The sequence below is a fragment of the Coenobita brevimanus genome, chromosome 34, assembly GCF_032717465.1.
Source record: "Coenobita brevimanus isolate Jiangsu-jjx chromosome 34, ASM3271746v2, whole genome shotgun sequence".
In the NCBI taxonomy this organism is placed as follows: Eukaryota; Metazoa; Arthropoda; class Malacostraca; order Decapoda; family Coenobitidae; genus Coenobita; species Coenobita brevimanus.
This window is the reverse complement of record NC_136987.1, coordinates 25,976,167-25,992,106: the sequence shown is the minus strand read 5'-3', so window position 1 is coordinate 25,992,106 and position 15,940 is coordinate 25,976,167. Positions and strand designations below refer to the sequence as shown.

The 15,940-nt window shown below is 45.3% G+C and overlaps 1 protein-coding gene across 3 annotated transcripts in view; it reads left to right on the top strand.

Annotated features, from left to right (window-relative positions):
- LOC145396108 (serine/threonine-protein kinase DCLK1-like) overlaps nucleotides 1-15,940 on the top strand; it is a 276,644-nt gene that overhangs the window by 32,319 nt on the left and 228,385 nt on the right. For 2 of the 3 annotated variants that reach the window (XM_080269581.1, XM_080269583.1), the window contains exon 1: nucleotides 2,346-2,437. The exons of the other annotated variant lie outside the window; for it this stretch is intronic. The gene's annotated coding sequence lies outside the window, so the exon portion shown is untranslated. Of the gene's footprint in view, nucleotides 1-2,345; nucleotides 2,438-15,940 lie in introns of those variants that run through there. 3 annotated transcript variants of the gene reach the window in all.

Below are 15,940 nucleotides of genomic sequence, written 5' to 3'. Positions count from 1 at the left end.
AAAAGACTACTGTGGCTCAGCATCCTCTCTGTAGCACTTCTTCGTGACAAGCATCATAAATTCTTGTTAATCTCCTGTTACAATTCCGTACTCACGACGGAGATGGCAATTTTAAGGCAGGTTAGAGTAACAGGTCAACTCTGGAACTGTCTCCCTCTGTATTTCCTACTTCCTATGATCTCCAGTCTTTGAAACGCAGTGTGTCCAGGCATCTCGAAATGAACGGATCTTGAATTTGGCTCTCTTTTGTATTGTTTTTGTTTTTTTCTTGGAAGGAACTGTTTTGCGGGCTCAGCCTTTGGTTCCTTCTTCCTCGCATTAAAAAAGTGTAGTTAATGACTGGCAACACAGCAGCGATATCCGTTTGTATTTAGTTTTTTAAAAGTTTGAGTCAGCCGTCAGACAGCGCAGTACAGCAGTGTGCAGAGTCAGTTTTAAATGGATTTCTGTTCTCGAAGATGTGGGAAAACGAATTCTATCTATCTGTTTATCTATTGCCAGACTCCTTAATCCCTTAAGGGGTGGCCGCAGACAAATCGCCTTCATGTCGTCCCCCGCCATTTCACTGCCCTGCTCCCAGCTCACACCCCCCTCTCTCATATACCTCTCCACTCCATCCCTCCTCATCCTTGGCCAAAAGTGTATTCAGGGCATTTTATTCATGTACTCATTTTATATCCATCTATAGCCAGACACCGTAATCCCGTAGCTGGTGGTCGTTTGTCTTAGAGTTTGTTCCTTAGCGATTTATTTTGCTTTCATTATCCCCTTGTATATTATTGGTGCAGACTGTATCGATATTGCAAGATAGCATACAAGACTGTGAAGGTATATGTGCAATAATTCACTAAGTAGGATGTGCTACGAAGACAACACTTAGGTTCGTATTCTCGTAGGGTAAGGAGGTTCCCTAACACTTCTTCCTTATCGATTTATTTTAGGATACGGCTGGTTAATACAGTTTTGTGCAATGTTATTAAGTGTATGGTGATATTAAGTATACAAATGAGGCTAGCAGGGTGTACTAAAATCGCTTAGGAAGAGGTATCTCAGTCGGTAGAGAGGTGGCCTGCAGTCCTACCGGACCCAGGTTCAAATCCCCGCTGGGGCAGGGAATAGCTTAAGGATTTGAATTTCATAAAAAGCAGGCTTTACTGATCTACCAGAAGACCCGCCGACATCTCGTAAAAATACCCCCGCTAATACCAATACACCAGTCCCGTATGAGACAGCCCTAGCATGTATTCAGTATGGATGGTGGTTGTTAGCGCCGAAGTGGTGACATGGAGAAGTGTATGGTATGTAGGAGGACTCCTGGGCCTTGAAAGCAGGCTGTGAAGCCTTTGCCCAGAATCGGACCCCCCCAAAAAAAGCAAAGTAAATCGCTTAGGAAGAGGTGTTACTGAGTAATAAACAAAGTAAATCGCTTAGGAAGAGGTGGTAGGGAATAAAAAGCAAAGTAAATCGCTTAGGAAGAGGTGTTACTGAGTGATAAACAAAGTAAATCGCTTAGGAAGAGGTGTTAGGGAATAATAAGCAAAGTAAATCGCTTAGGAAGAGGTGTTCGGGAGTAATAAAGTAAATAGCTTAGGAAGTGTTAGGGAGTAATAAGCAAAGTAAATCGCGTAGGAAGATGTGTTAGGGAGCAATAAAGTAAATCGCTTAGGAAGGGGTGTTAGGGAGTAATAAAGTAAATCGCTTAGGAAGAGGTGTTAGGGAGTAATACAGTAAAGCGCTTAGGAAGAGGTGATAGGGATTAATAAACAAAGTAAATCGCCTGGGAAGAGGTGTTAGGGAGTAATAAAGTAAATCGCTTAGGAAGAGGTGTTAGGGAGTAATAAGCAAAGTAAATCGCCTAAGAAGAGGTGTTAGGGAGTGTAAAAGTAAATCGTTCAGGGAGGTGTTAGGGAGTAAAAAACAAAATCGCTGAGGAAGAAGTGTTAGGGAGTAATAAACAAAGTAAATCGCTTAGGGAGAGGTGTTAGGGAGTAATAAACAAAGTAAATCGCTTAGGAAGAGGTGTTGGGGAGTAATAATCAAAGTAAATCGCATAGGAAGTGGTGTTAGGGAGCTTCCATAACAGGGGAGGCGGCAGTGTCCCGTTTTAGGACATTGAACTGGGAGACGTTGCTTGTGCTGGACGTGGTGCCTTACCGTGGGTAGGCGAGGGAGGGAGGGAGGGAGGCGGGAGGGCGTGATGCTCAAGACGGCAGTGTAGAGGGGAATGCTGGTGAGTTGCCAGGCTTGTCTTTTTGTAGTGCTTTCTCCCGTGTAGCCGTCAACCGCCGTCTGGCAGCCAGGCGCCTCCTCGGCTGGTGAGTCAGTGTGGCTGAGACAGTGGAGGTGGTAGGGTGTTGTGCGCGTTAGTGGAGACCTTTAAGTGCATTAACTCCATCTTGGGTTGTGGACAGTATTACTCTCTGTTTTCATCTGCACGGTAAGCACCTCATTTGGCCGGGCGTTTCGTTGATCAGGTTTGCTCCTAGTGTGGGAAGTTTGAACATGTGACACAACAAATGCCTGTGTGGATGGGAAATACTCGCCACACGACACTGCTTCCCAGAACTGGCTCATGTGTACCTTTGAGGAGTTACAGAACGTTTGGCGACTTGACTGAGGACTGACCACGTATTCTTTTAACAGAACAGAGGAATGAAAAACAAATAATAAAAAAATGATCCATGCACCAGATCAGTGGCGTCGTCCATTCGTAAAATATCTATAACAGTTGTAAACCAAGTAAACCAAGACCCGTATTCTCGTTGGCCTAACACTTCCTAAGCGATTTATTTCCCTTATAACAACTTTCCGCCCTCCTCTGTGCTACGTAAGTCATTCTATCGCCGTACTCTGCATGAAAAAACGTACAGAACTATTTACCCAGCCGCACCTAGAAATATATCGGTAAGGAAGAGGTGTTAGGGAGCTTCCTTTAACAGCTGGGAATTGAGAGAGAGAGAGAGAGAGTCCGTATTCAACCCTTCAGAAGCCACACCTAATGTTACCCTTAGACGAGAGAGAGGCCATTGTTCACCCCCCCCAAGAAGTCACACCTGATGTTACCTTTAAACGAGAGAGAGAGAGAGAGCAATATTCAATCCCTCAGAAGCCACGCCATGTTACCTTTAGAAGTGAGAGAGAGGGGGGGGGGCATTGTTCAACCTCCCAGAAGTCACACCTGATGTTACCCTTAGACTAGAGGAGAGAGAGAGAGAGAAAGAGAGAGAGAGGCCAATATTCAACGCCTCAGAAGTCACACCTAATGTTACCCTATAGACGAGAGAGAGAGGGGAGGGGACCAGTTTATTTAGATGGATTGGCGCACACACACACACATACACACACACACACACACACACACACACACACACACACACACACACACACACACACACACACACACACACACACACACACACACACGGGGGGGGACAGTTTATTCAGAATGGCACACACACACACACACACACACACACACACACACACACACACACACAGTGGTAACGTTCTCGCTTGCCAACTGGTGGACGGGAGTTCGCGCCTCGCTCAGGTTGCGAAAAGTTTCACTGACAAAGTAGGTGGTTACTGTCCCCCTTGAGCAAGGGGACGGGTGTGTGGGTGTGTGAAGATCAGCCCTTAGATTGGACTATATGAGCTCTCAGCTCCCTTCCGGGAGGGTAAAAGCTGACGATCACGACCATCAAGTGACCCTGACCGACCCGGTGAATTACACACACACACACACACACACACACACACAGTGGTAACGTTCTCGCTTGCCAACTGGTGGACGGGAGTTCGCGCCTCGCTCAGGTTGCGAAAAGTTTCACTGACGAAGTGGGTGGTTACTGTCCCCCTGGAGCAAGGGGACGGGTGTGTGGGTGTGTGAAGGTCACAGCCTTGCCCTTAGATCGGACTATATGAGCTCTCAGCTTCCTTCCGGGAGGGTAAAAGCTGACGATCACGACCATCAAGTGATCCTGACCGACCCGGTGAATTACACACACACACACACACACACACACACACACACACACACACAGTGGTAACGTTCTCGCTTGCCAACTGGTGGACGGGAGTTCGCGCCTCGCTCAGGTTGCGAAAAGTTTCACTGACGAAGTGGGTGGTTACTGTCCCCCTTGAGCAAGGGGACGGGTGTGTGGGTGTGTGAAGGTCACAGCCTTGCCCTTAGATCGGACTATATGAGCTCTCAGCTCCCTTCCGGGAGGGTAAAAGCTGACGATCACGACCATCAAGTGATCCTGACCGACCCGGTGAATTACACACACACACACACAAGCAGGGTTATTCATGTATCGCGAGGGTGTAAATCGGTTTGATCTAATTATAAAACATGTAAAAACCATGTCAAACCGTATCGCCATATACCAAGTGACTTATTTTTAAGAAGCTCCCTAACACTTTTTCCTAAGCGATTTATTTTGCTTAATACACCTTACTGTCCTCTTCTCTGTTACATAAAATATTTCAGTTTGACTGTACCTGCTTAAATAACGTGCAAATGGATACTGACCACCCCTGTCCAAAAATAAATCGCTTAGGAAGAGGTGTTAGGGAGCTTCCTTACCTGACAAGAGTATGAGATAGATCATTTTAGGGAAACTTTTAGCCTTGAAGCGTTTAGAAGGGATATCAGTTGGTCCTTTCATCATTCTCTCTCTCTCTCTCTCTCTCCCTTCTAAAGGAAGCATTAGGTGTGACTTCTGAGAGGTTGAATATTGCTCTCTCTCTCTCTCTCTCTCTCTCTCTGCACCCAACAATCATTCTCCATCCTCCCCCACAGCATCTCAATCTGTATCGCATGCACAGAGTAGTTGCATCACAGCCTTACACTGCAACACTTCCAGCACTGTGAGTTAGTATAATCCTGAGTATAAGGCGGTGGCTGAATCGGTAGAGAGTCGGCCTGCAGTCGTAATGGACCCAGGTTCGAATCCCAGCTGGGGCAGGGAACATTTTAAGGATTTGAGTTTCACCAAAGCAGACTTTCCTGATCTACCAGATGACCCGCCGACATGTCATAAAAGTACCCCCGCCAATACCAGTACACCAGTCCTGTATGAGACAGCCCTAGCATGTATTCAACATGGACGGTGGGTGTTAGCGCCGAAGTGGTGACATGTGAAGATGTAGGAGGACTACTGGGCCCCAAGGAGGACCACTGAGACTTGGGGATAGGCCGTGAAACCTTTGCCCTGAGTCGGACACGTAAAAAAAATAATAATAATAATAATAATGCAGAATATGGAGTCTTCTTCCCCCCTTCTTCATCCTCTATCCAAACCTTTTCCTTCCTTCAACCCATATAGCCAACCCACACCATCCATCAGTCCCTCCCCCTGCGGCGCTCCCTAACACCATTTCTTAAGTGATTTATTTTGCATATTTCACCTTACTGTCCTCCCCTGTGTTACATAAATTTAATATTGCCGTTCTCTGCATAAATTAGGTACAAAGGGATGTTAACCAGCCGTGTCTAAAAATAATTCGCCAAGGAACAGTTGTTAGGGAGCTTAATTTACCCCTCCTCATCACAGATTTTGTGTAGCTTAGAAGAAACGTTTACGATCTTATGCAGCTGAGCAGAAACGTGTACGATTTTAATGCAGCTGAGAAGGAACGTTTACGGGTTGATGCAACTGAGCAGAAACGTTTACGATTTTTGTGCAGCTGAGAAGAAACGTTTACTATTTAAATACAGCTGAGGAGAAACGTTTACGATTTAAATGCAGCAAAGATGAAACGTTTACGATGTAATGCAGCTTAGGAGAAACGTTTACGATTTAAATGCAGCTTAGGAGAAACGTTTACGAGTTGATGCGCTGAGAAGAAACGTTAGGAGAAACACACTTAGGTGGTTTGGCCATGTGGAGAGGATGGAGAGCGAGAGACTGACGAGGAGAGTAAATGTGAGTGAGATGGAGGGGGGATGGAGAGGGAGGGGGAGGCCAAGGATGAGATGGAGGGATGGAGTGGAGAGGTATATGAGAGAGGGGGGTGTGAGCTGGGAGCAGGGCAGTGAAATGGCGGGGGACAGGGCGACATGGAGGCGATTTGTTTGTGGCCACCCCTTACGGGATTAAGGCGTCTGGCAATAGATAAACAGAAGAAACGTTTACGATTTTGTGCAGCTGAGAAGAAACGTTTAAAACAGAAGGGGTTAAATCAAGCTCTCCCTCTACTCCTGTTACTCTAACTTGGCCTAAAATGACATCTCTCCATCTAGAATGCTCAGCTGAAACCATAGACCAGCACTAGAGTATGATGCTAGTCACGAAGAAGTGCCGTGGAGAGGATGTAGAGCGGTAGTATTGTTGTGTCTTCGTGCTACGTGAAATAAGCTGCAAAAGGACGAAAATCTGGGCCAAGTTAGAGTAAAATGAGTGGTTTGTGATTGTGTGGTGTGGTAGGGTTAAAATAGAGGTCCCTAACACCTTTTACTAAGCGATTTATTTTGCATAATACACCTTATTGCCCCATTCTGTGTTATAAAAGTCCTTCGAACACTCATACGGAAATAGTGGTAGTAGTAGTAGTAGCAAATAATGTAGTAATAGTAGTAGTAGCAGCAAATAGTGTAGTAGTAGTAGTAGTGGTAGTAGTAGTAGTAAATAGTGTAGTTGTAGTAGTAGTAGTAGTAGTAGTGTAGTAATAGTAGTAGTAGTAGCAAATAGTGTAGTAGTAGTAGTGGTGGTAGTAGTAGTAGTAAATAGTGTAGTTGTAGTAGTAGTAGTAGTAGTAGTGTAGTAATAGTAGTAGTAGTAGCAAATAGTGTAGTAGTAGTAGTGGTGGTGGTGGTTGTAGTAGTAGTAGTAAATAGTGTAATAGTAGTAGTAGTAGTAAATAGTGTAGTAATAGTAGTAGTAGTAATAATAAATAGTGTAGTAGTAGTAATAGTAAATAGTGTAGTAGTAGTAGTAGTAGTAATAGCAGTAGTAGTAAATAGTGTAGTAGTAGTAGTAATAGTAAATAGTGTAGTAGTAGTAGTAGTAGTAATAGTAAATAGTGTAGTAGTAGTAGTAGTAGTAATAGCAGTAGTAGTAAATAGTGTAGTAGTAGTAGTAATAGTAGTAGTACCGGTAATAGTAGTAGTAGTAGCAGTAGTAGTAATAGTAGTATCTGTAGTAGTAGTAGTAGTGGTCGTAGTAGTAGTAGTAGTAAATAGTGTAGTAATAGGTGTAGAGTTCGATGGGAATATGGAAGGAGAAGAATACAAAGCGACAGAAGAGAAGGTAGGAAGGAAGGAGAGAGAGATGCAGGGAGGGAAAGAGAAATTTAAAACGGTAGCAGAGGTAAAGGTAGGAGAGAGAGAGAGAGAGAGAGAGAGAGAGAGAGAGAGAGAGAGAAATTAAAACGGTAGTAGAGGTAAAGGTAGGAGAGAGAGAGAGAGAGAGAGAGAGAGAGAGAGAGAGAGAGAATTTCTTCACCTTCAGAGGACAACGTGCCCAGTCTTACTTCTTCGTCCTTGAAATAGGGAGGGACGAGGGTGCTACAGGAATTCCTCTCTCTCTCTCTCTCTCTCTCGTGTGTGTGTGTAATAAATCGGTGAGGAAGATGAGCTACGAAATTTCTTTGTGTGTGTGTGTGTGTGTGTGTGTGTGTGTGTGTGTGTAGAATAAATCGGTAAGGAAGATGAGCTTCGAAATTTCTGTGTGTGTGTGTGTGTGTGTGTGTGTGTGTGTGTGTGTGTGTGTGTGTGTGTGTGTGTCTGTCTGTCTGTCTGTGTCTGTGTCTGTGTGTAGAATAAATCGGTAAGTAAGATGAGCTAACGAAATTTCTAAACTCGTTCAAAATTCGATCCAAAGGGACCGAATTATTGTTCAACGTATAGTGGACAAAAAACAATAGAGTCAGATCACAGTATGGTTGAGAGAGAGAGAGAGAGAGAGAGAGAGAGAGAGAGAGAGAGAGAGAGAGAGAGTTACCTTTGGGTAAATAGATAATCATAGTATGGTATTATCGTGGTAGACTATACTTCTTTCACTCCAACTTGGCCAAAAATTATCATCATCTTCTCTTGATTACTGAGTTGTAACATTGGATTAACACTAGAAAAATTTCCATATGCTAGTCACGAAGAAGTGCTGTAGAAAGCCTTCTTTTACACTAACTTGCCCTGAAACTGTCATCTCCTCAGCCTTGAATACTGAGGTGTAATATTAGATTAACACTAGAAAAATTATGCTAGTCACGAAGAAGTGATATGGTACGCATATAGAAGCTTAATGAGGGGCTTCCACATATAAGTGAGGCTTACTGAGCACCTGACCCCCTGGAAGCGAAATGAGGACATAATGTGGAAGTGTGGCAGAATGAGGACATAATCTGGAAGTGTGGCAGAATGAGGACATAATCTGGAAGTGTGGCAGAATGAGGACATAATGTGGAAGTGTGGCAGAATGAGGACATAATCTGGAAGTGTGGCAGAATGAGGACATAATCTGGAAGTGTGGCAGAATGAGGACATAATGTGGAAGTGTGGCAGAATGAGGACATAATGTGGAAGTGCAGCTTACTGAGTGCCTAACCAGTAGGAAGAGAAGCTGAGTGAAGACCAGCCATAAGGAAGGCAACATATGGTGGTGTTAACATCTCCATAGAAAGAAAGTCGTTTTTGTTTTTCCAGTTCCGTCGTATCGTATCGTATCGTTTTTAATATTTCTTGTATATTTGTGGCAATCTTTTATGGTTTCTCATAACTGCCGTCCAGGATGCAGTGTTATAAATGATTGCAGTGTTAACCAAGGCAGGCCATTCCTAGGTTAATGTAAGTAAAGCAGTTTATAATGGCAGCTTCAGTAGTTGCCTTAACCCCTTCACTACCACGCGTGATGACACCTGCCACTCACGAAAGGAGAGCGGTTGGTTGTGTGTGTGTGTGTGTGTGTGTGTGTGTCAGTTTTTATACTAGGAAAATCTCCCCAAACTGAGTAAAATCGCCTGACAGTTGCAAGCATTAGGTAAAGAATGTCCTCGTACTGAAGGGAATAAAGGCTCCAGCATGTCGGCCTTGCCCACGTAATGACGGTTCCCCACACTGCTTGATCTCTGGCAGCCTCCCTATTCGGTCCCTTAACCCGGAGGTCACACTCTATGACCTCGACAGGGTGTTTTTTCCTGCCTCTCGCAACCCTACCCCTGACGTCCACATTCCTCAGCCTCACACGTCAGATACTATATTATATCCACTTGGCCTACAGCTGCCGCACTTCCTCTCAATACTAAGCTTTGACAAGAGACTGGCACTACAATACAATACAGTGCAGGTCATGGAAGCGCTCTACGTAAACACAGTCGCATTATCTTTTTCTCTTACTGAGCTCCAACAACAGGTGAACCAAAGAAGATGGCGCTGGTCACGAAGAAGTGCTGTCAGAGAGGATGTAGCGCCCTAGCATTGTCTTATTCCGCCAGTGAACTGCAACATGAGCTTAGTACTATAATATGGTGCTAGTCACGAAGAAGTGTCACGGGTAGGATGTCGTAGTATTGCGTCGTGCTGCCTGGAGGTGAAAAATAATCTTTAAAAGAATACAAATCTCCATAAAGCATAAACTCAGATGTTTTGTTATTGTTATTTGTTGAATAAAATAGTTTGGCATTAGCGGGAACACACTCACGTTTTCTTTGTGTGTGTGTGTGTGTGTGTGTGTGTGTGTGTGTGTGTGTGTGTGTGTGTGTGTGTGTGTGTGCAAGGAAGAACCACAGACTACAAGCCAGCAAGACTGTTCCCTCCGAGAGAGAGAGAGAGAGAGAGAGAGAGAGAGATCCGTTCATTTCGAGGTGCCTGGACACATCGCGTTTTAAGTTTGTTATCTATTTATTGCCAGACGCCTTAATCCCGTAAGGAGTGGCCACAAACAAATCGCCTCCATGTCGCCCTGTCCCCCGCGATTTCACTGCCCTGCTCCCAGCTCACACACCCCTATCTCATACAGTATACCTCTCCACTCCATCCCTCTATCTCATCCTTGGCCTCCCCCTCCCTCTCCCCCCCACTCCTTGCTACTGGTACAGAAAGATACGGATATGTAATGTGTGGAATAAATCGCTAAGGAAGGGGTGTTACCATCTCACCAAAGCCACTCACAGTGCGACCTTCACTCTCAATAACATCTTTTGGTGTTGACTGCAATGGATTACTGAGTTGGCCCCACCCACTAGCACCCTAACACTTTTTACTTACCGATTTATTTCCATTCTACACTTTGCTATCCTGTCGTATGCTGTTTATGTCTGTAACACCAACATAAACACACACACACACACACACACGTGATGAATATGGCGCTATATGCAAAAACAAATCGGTAAGGAAATGGTGTTAGGTAGCTCCCCTCTTCAACCCACTTTCTGCTTCATAAAATCGACTGGCGTTTGCTGCACGAGATTGAGTTGTCACGATTACCCCCCCACCTGTGTGTGTGTGTGTGTGTGTGTGTGCCGTAGTTTCTGAGTCGTATTTCTCTCTCTCTCTCTCTCTCTCTCTCTCTCTCTCTCTCTCTCTGTGCCGTAGTTTCTGAGTGTCGTATTTCTCTCTCTCTCTCTCTCTGTGGGCCATGAAGGGTTAAGGTAGACTATGCCAGCCACGGGCCAGGGCCATGAGTCACCAGGCGGAGACCCTCTTAATGACACCCCCTGGTACTGCCCCCACTCCACTCAACCCACCCCCTTCACCACCCCACTCAACCCACCCCCTTCCCCACCCCACTCACAGTCTCCCCTTCCCGCCACGTCATCCACATCCCCCTGGCCGCCACCACCACACCCTCAACCATTGCAGTGTAGGCTGACGCTATACTGTTTTAGGTAAACTTCAGCAAACGGACATGGCGATTGCAACTGTCTTCTTACAATACCACTGCAGCACAGACGGTTATCTGGTTATTTCTGACTCCCAAAAGTGCACACGAAAAATAAAATACACCGTATGTACGAGGGAGCTAGGGCTACGGTGCGAGTGGATGGTGAGCTGAGTGAGTTCTTTGATCTCAATGTGGGACTGAAACAGGGTTGTGTGATGTCTCCATGGCTGTTTAATATATATATGGATGGGGTTGTAAAGGAGGTGCAAGGTAGGGCAGTGGATGTGGGGGTGGCCCTAATGAATGAGGGTGAGATTTGGAAGCTTCCGGTGTTGCTGTTAGCTGATGATACAGTATTGTTGAGTGAAGATGAATGGGAGTTGCAAGGTTTGGTGAATGAATTTGGGACTGTGTAGGAGGAGGAATCTGAAAGTTAATGTAAACAAAAGTAAAGTTATGGTGTTTGAGAGGAATGAAGTCACAGAGTGTGCAGTGAGATTGGATGGTGAGGATATGGAGAATGTGAGTGCATTCAAGTACTTGGGTAGTGTGATGAGCAAGGATGGAACTTTGGGGGATGAAGTACGTGAAAGGGTACAGCAGGGAAGAAAGGTTGTTGGTACACTGAAAGCAGTGATGAGAAATAGGGAGGTGAGTATGGAAGTTAAGAAGTCACTGCATGATCGTATTGTGATCCCTACCCTGACGTATGGAAGCGAGGCGTGGACCTTGCAAGAGGGGAACAAGTCAAGAGTGAGAGCAGTGGAAATGAGTTACTTGAGAGGAGTATGTGGAGTGACGTGGAGGGACAGGTTGACGAATGAAGAAGTGAAGGAACGTTGTGGGGTAGATGTGGATGTGGTTGAAAAGATTAGGAGAAATACACTGAGGTGGTTTGGACATGTGGAGAGAATGGAAAATGAAAGACTGACTAAGAGGGTGTATGTAGGTGAGGTGGAGGGAGGGAGAGGGAGAGGTAGACCGAGGATGAGGTGGAGGGATGGAGTTGAGAGGTATATGAGGGAGGGGGGGGTGAGTTGGGGGGAGGGGAGTCAAATGGTGGGTGACAGAGTGACTTGGAGGCGTTTTGTCAGCGGCCACCCTTTGCGGGATTAGGGCGTCGGGCTATAGATAGATAGATAGACCTATTGGGGGTAATGACGGAAGCCGCCCTGTCACTGGTGGCGGCTGCTGACCGACTTGAACGCGTTGATTACCGACGACCTCGCCGATGAAATTCTTTAGTGCACTTGGTTAATCACTCAAATCTGTGGGAAACCTAACGAGCCAGTCTAACCTAATCTATCCTAACCAAGCTTAGGCTTCACCCGAATATCCCCCCAATTTTAACCACCTGAGACTGCCACTTAACCCAACCTTTGAGAGGCTGCGATTACCCATAAGGCAAAATCCCAGTCTATCCTAACTTACTGAACTTACTCTAATGTCAGAACCTAACCTATGCTGACCTAACCTAACCTATCCTAGATTAATCAACTGAAGTTACCCAAACCTAACATATCAGTAAAGAAAGTGGAAATCCCGCCTCAGCAAGACGTGCGTTTGGCGAATCTGGCGGCAAGTTAGCCTATGCTGTTGGCGATAACTGTTGGCGTGACAGTAGGGGATGTAAACAGGTCTTTACGTACGTTATTTCACAGGTAAATAAATAAAATGTCCGTTATCTGTGGCAACCTGTGAAGCATACGGTAACAAGAGTCGGTGCCAAGACACAGCAAACCCGTCCCCGGCAGTCATTTTAGTGCTGACGTATAAACACAACAGGATATCTAGTCAGAGATGTCACATATCAGATTTGGAGCAAATCGGGTGAAAATTGACGATTTTATGCCCCTTTGAAATTTTTGCCCCGACCCACCTGACACTGACCCCCCTACCGCTGACTGGGGGGTGACCCCCCTGATGTACTGAGGCATGTTATAGGACCCACCTGACACTGACCCCCCTACCGCTGACTGGGGGGTGACCCCCCTGATGTACTGAGGCATGTTATAGGACCCACCTGACACTGACCCCCCTACCGCTGACTGGGGGGTGACCCCCCTGATGTACTGAGGCATGTTATAGGATGCAGACTTGAAAGATGCACCTTTAGGTTTGGGCTGCATGTCCATATGACGAATTGGAAACGAGTTATGGCGATTTTTTTTTTTTTTTTGGGGGGGGGGGCTACAGCCTGGACCTTGGCCCAATTTGGCCCAGAATTTAATTAGGTGATCAGAAGTAGCCCATCATCCCAGGAATTTTAATCAAGATCGCACCAGTAGTTTTCACATAAAGTTGCTAACAGACTGACAGACAAACCGAGTGAAAACAATACGTGTCCCCGAACCCCTGCTGAGTGGGGACGGGAAACAGGTAGCAAACCCGTGACAGACTAACTTCAAAAGGAAAAACGGAAAGGCCGCGCCCGTGTGACGAAGAATTAGTCTCATTTACCCTAACCTGGCCCAGATTTTCGTCCTGTTGCAGCCTAATCCTCGTAACTCATCACGTCCTGGGTAACATGGATCTTACTTGTCTCTACCCACCAATTGGCAGGGATTTATCCATTCGTCACTTCCCAGGTGGCAAGGGTTTAGTGAATTTTTGCTCCCCAGCTGTCTTTTATTTGTTTTTATAGCTCTATATTGCTGAGTTTATGAGAGGTATATGAGAGAGCGGGGTGTGAGCTGGGAGCAGGTCAGTGAAATGGTGGGGGACAGGGTGACATGGAGGCGATTTATTTGTGGCCACGCCTTACAGGATTAAGGTGCCTGGCAATAGATAGATAGATATTACTGAGTCTGTTCTTCATCGTGCCAAAAGCAACTTCATCCAAGCTAAGTGCATGTATAACAACAGTAGAGCCACGTTGTAATGGACTACAGTAACTGGGAGAAAACCTGATCTGATGAAGCCGAGAGTCAGTTATATCCCTTTTACCCTTTTGCAGCTTATTTTGCATCCTCGTCATGGGACAAGGCCATGTGGAGAGGATGGAGAGCAAGAGACTAATGAGGAGAGTGTATGTGAGTGAGGTGGATTGGGGGAGAGGGAGGCCAAGGATGAGATGGAGGGATGGAGTGGAGAGGTATATGAGAGGGGTGTGTGAGCTGGGAGCAGGGCAGAGAAATGGCGGGGAACAGGGCAACATGGAGGCGATTTGTTTGTAGGCACCCCTTACGGGATTGAAGTGTCTGGTAATAGATAGATAGATAGACTTAATCGTTAAGAATGAAAAGTGAGAATGGCAATACAGAACTTGAGTTGGAAGGTAAATTATGGAAGCGTTTATCATGTGTTTATGCTGATGATGCAGATGGACTGGAGGAAGATGAAACTGAATTGCAGATGTAGTGAGTGAAGAGCAGGTCTGTGTATAGGAAGAGGCAAATTGATGGGGACTGGAGATAATAGCAAGACCGAAATGATGAGTACACCTGAAATGTCTAGTTTCAGGCACACTAGACTCTCAATTTAATGTACTTTGATAGACCGGATGTTGGATTTAATCAACACTGTGAAACCGCCGGACTTCCATTGGCTATAACGAACAGTGTTAAGTGGGGTGCAGTGGATCGCCATAGCCTACACGTGTTGCATGAACAAGTGCAGTGACGGATGTGAAATAGCCTACACTGCAAAAGACAGACTTTGGGCCAAGTTAGTGTAAGATGGGTATAGTTTTCATATTCAGGACTAGAAAGTGCTGTTGTATTATTTTCAAACGTGCTTGAAAAATAACCTCAGAGGGGACCATTGGATATACCAGACTTTTGGTTTTATCGGATCAGGCTTCCTCCCAATGAGTCCGTGACAGGGAGGGTCACTGTACTGAAGACGGCAGGCAGGGTACACAGCAGAGTACAGAGGTGGAGGTGCCGGGGGAGGCTGGTGATGTAGTCAGCTGGAGGGTTTCATAAATACTGTAGAACTGAATGTAATGTTGAGAAAGATTGCTTCCTGGAACAATAACAGAAGTTGACAGTGTTTTGAAGGATGGAAGGGCACCGTGGAAGTAAAGAAGACCCGCATGAAGGTGTGCTGTCTCCATCACCTGTGTATGGGAGTAAATACTGGGGAATAATTGACACGTATTTTATCATTTACAAAGGCTCCAACGTGATTGCATGCATCAGCCGTGGTCACCTAATGGCGGCCCTCCATGGTGCTCAGTCTCGGGCAGCCTCCCTATTCAGTCCCTTATCCCTGAGTTCACACTGTATAACCTCATCCCAGGTCTATTTTTGGTCTGCCTCCTGCAGCCCTACCCTCGATGTTCACACTTCTCACCTTCCGCAGCCAATTGTCATCCTCCATCCTCCCAGACACTCCAGCCCCGTCCTTCCTCTCAGTTCTTCAGTTATACCCTAATCATATTACATTATATAAGCCATTGAAATGACCCGTTTCAGAATGACTACAGGCTTAACAGAATAGACAGTATAAATAACAAAGGTATTTAGAAAAACTTGCATTGGAATTATGGGCCGTAAGAGGGTTCGTTATAGCAAGGGTCCCATGTATTCAGAGAAGGCAGCCTGTTATATATTAAATTACCGGTACTTCTTTTTATTAGCTGTCATTTTGTCAAGTCCACAGTGAATTACAAAGGTTGTTTACTTAAGTTTCATTGCTACAATAAAGCTGATTTGTATCCCCCCGCATTTTCAGTATATACCAGTTTTATTCATTTAATTGTTTTATTTAGCCTTATTTCTCTATTTTGGAATGCTATCTTACTAGTAATTTATAAACAGGCAGCCCATACACATGGTACCTTAGAGTATTGGAAAGTGAGATAAAGAATTTGAAAGGGACGGAACAGTACATAGGCCAAGGTGAGAAAGAGGAAGGAGGCAGAGGAGCGACTGAAGTGGTGAGAGGAATATGTAGGCCATGAGGACAGAATAACCTGGAGGCAGTTAGTAAAGGAGCCAGGCCTACCCATCTGTAAAGAAGTTGCTTGTATTAGTTTGACTTTTTGGAAGCTTGTTATTAAATGTGTGGGGCAGTTAGTAGTATACCTGGTAGTGTTTCATCAGTATGATACTTAAAATTACAACAACAAAAAATCATCAGAGTGCACTACATTGCACAGTTAAATGTAC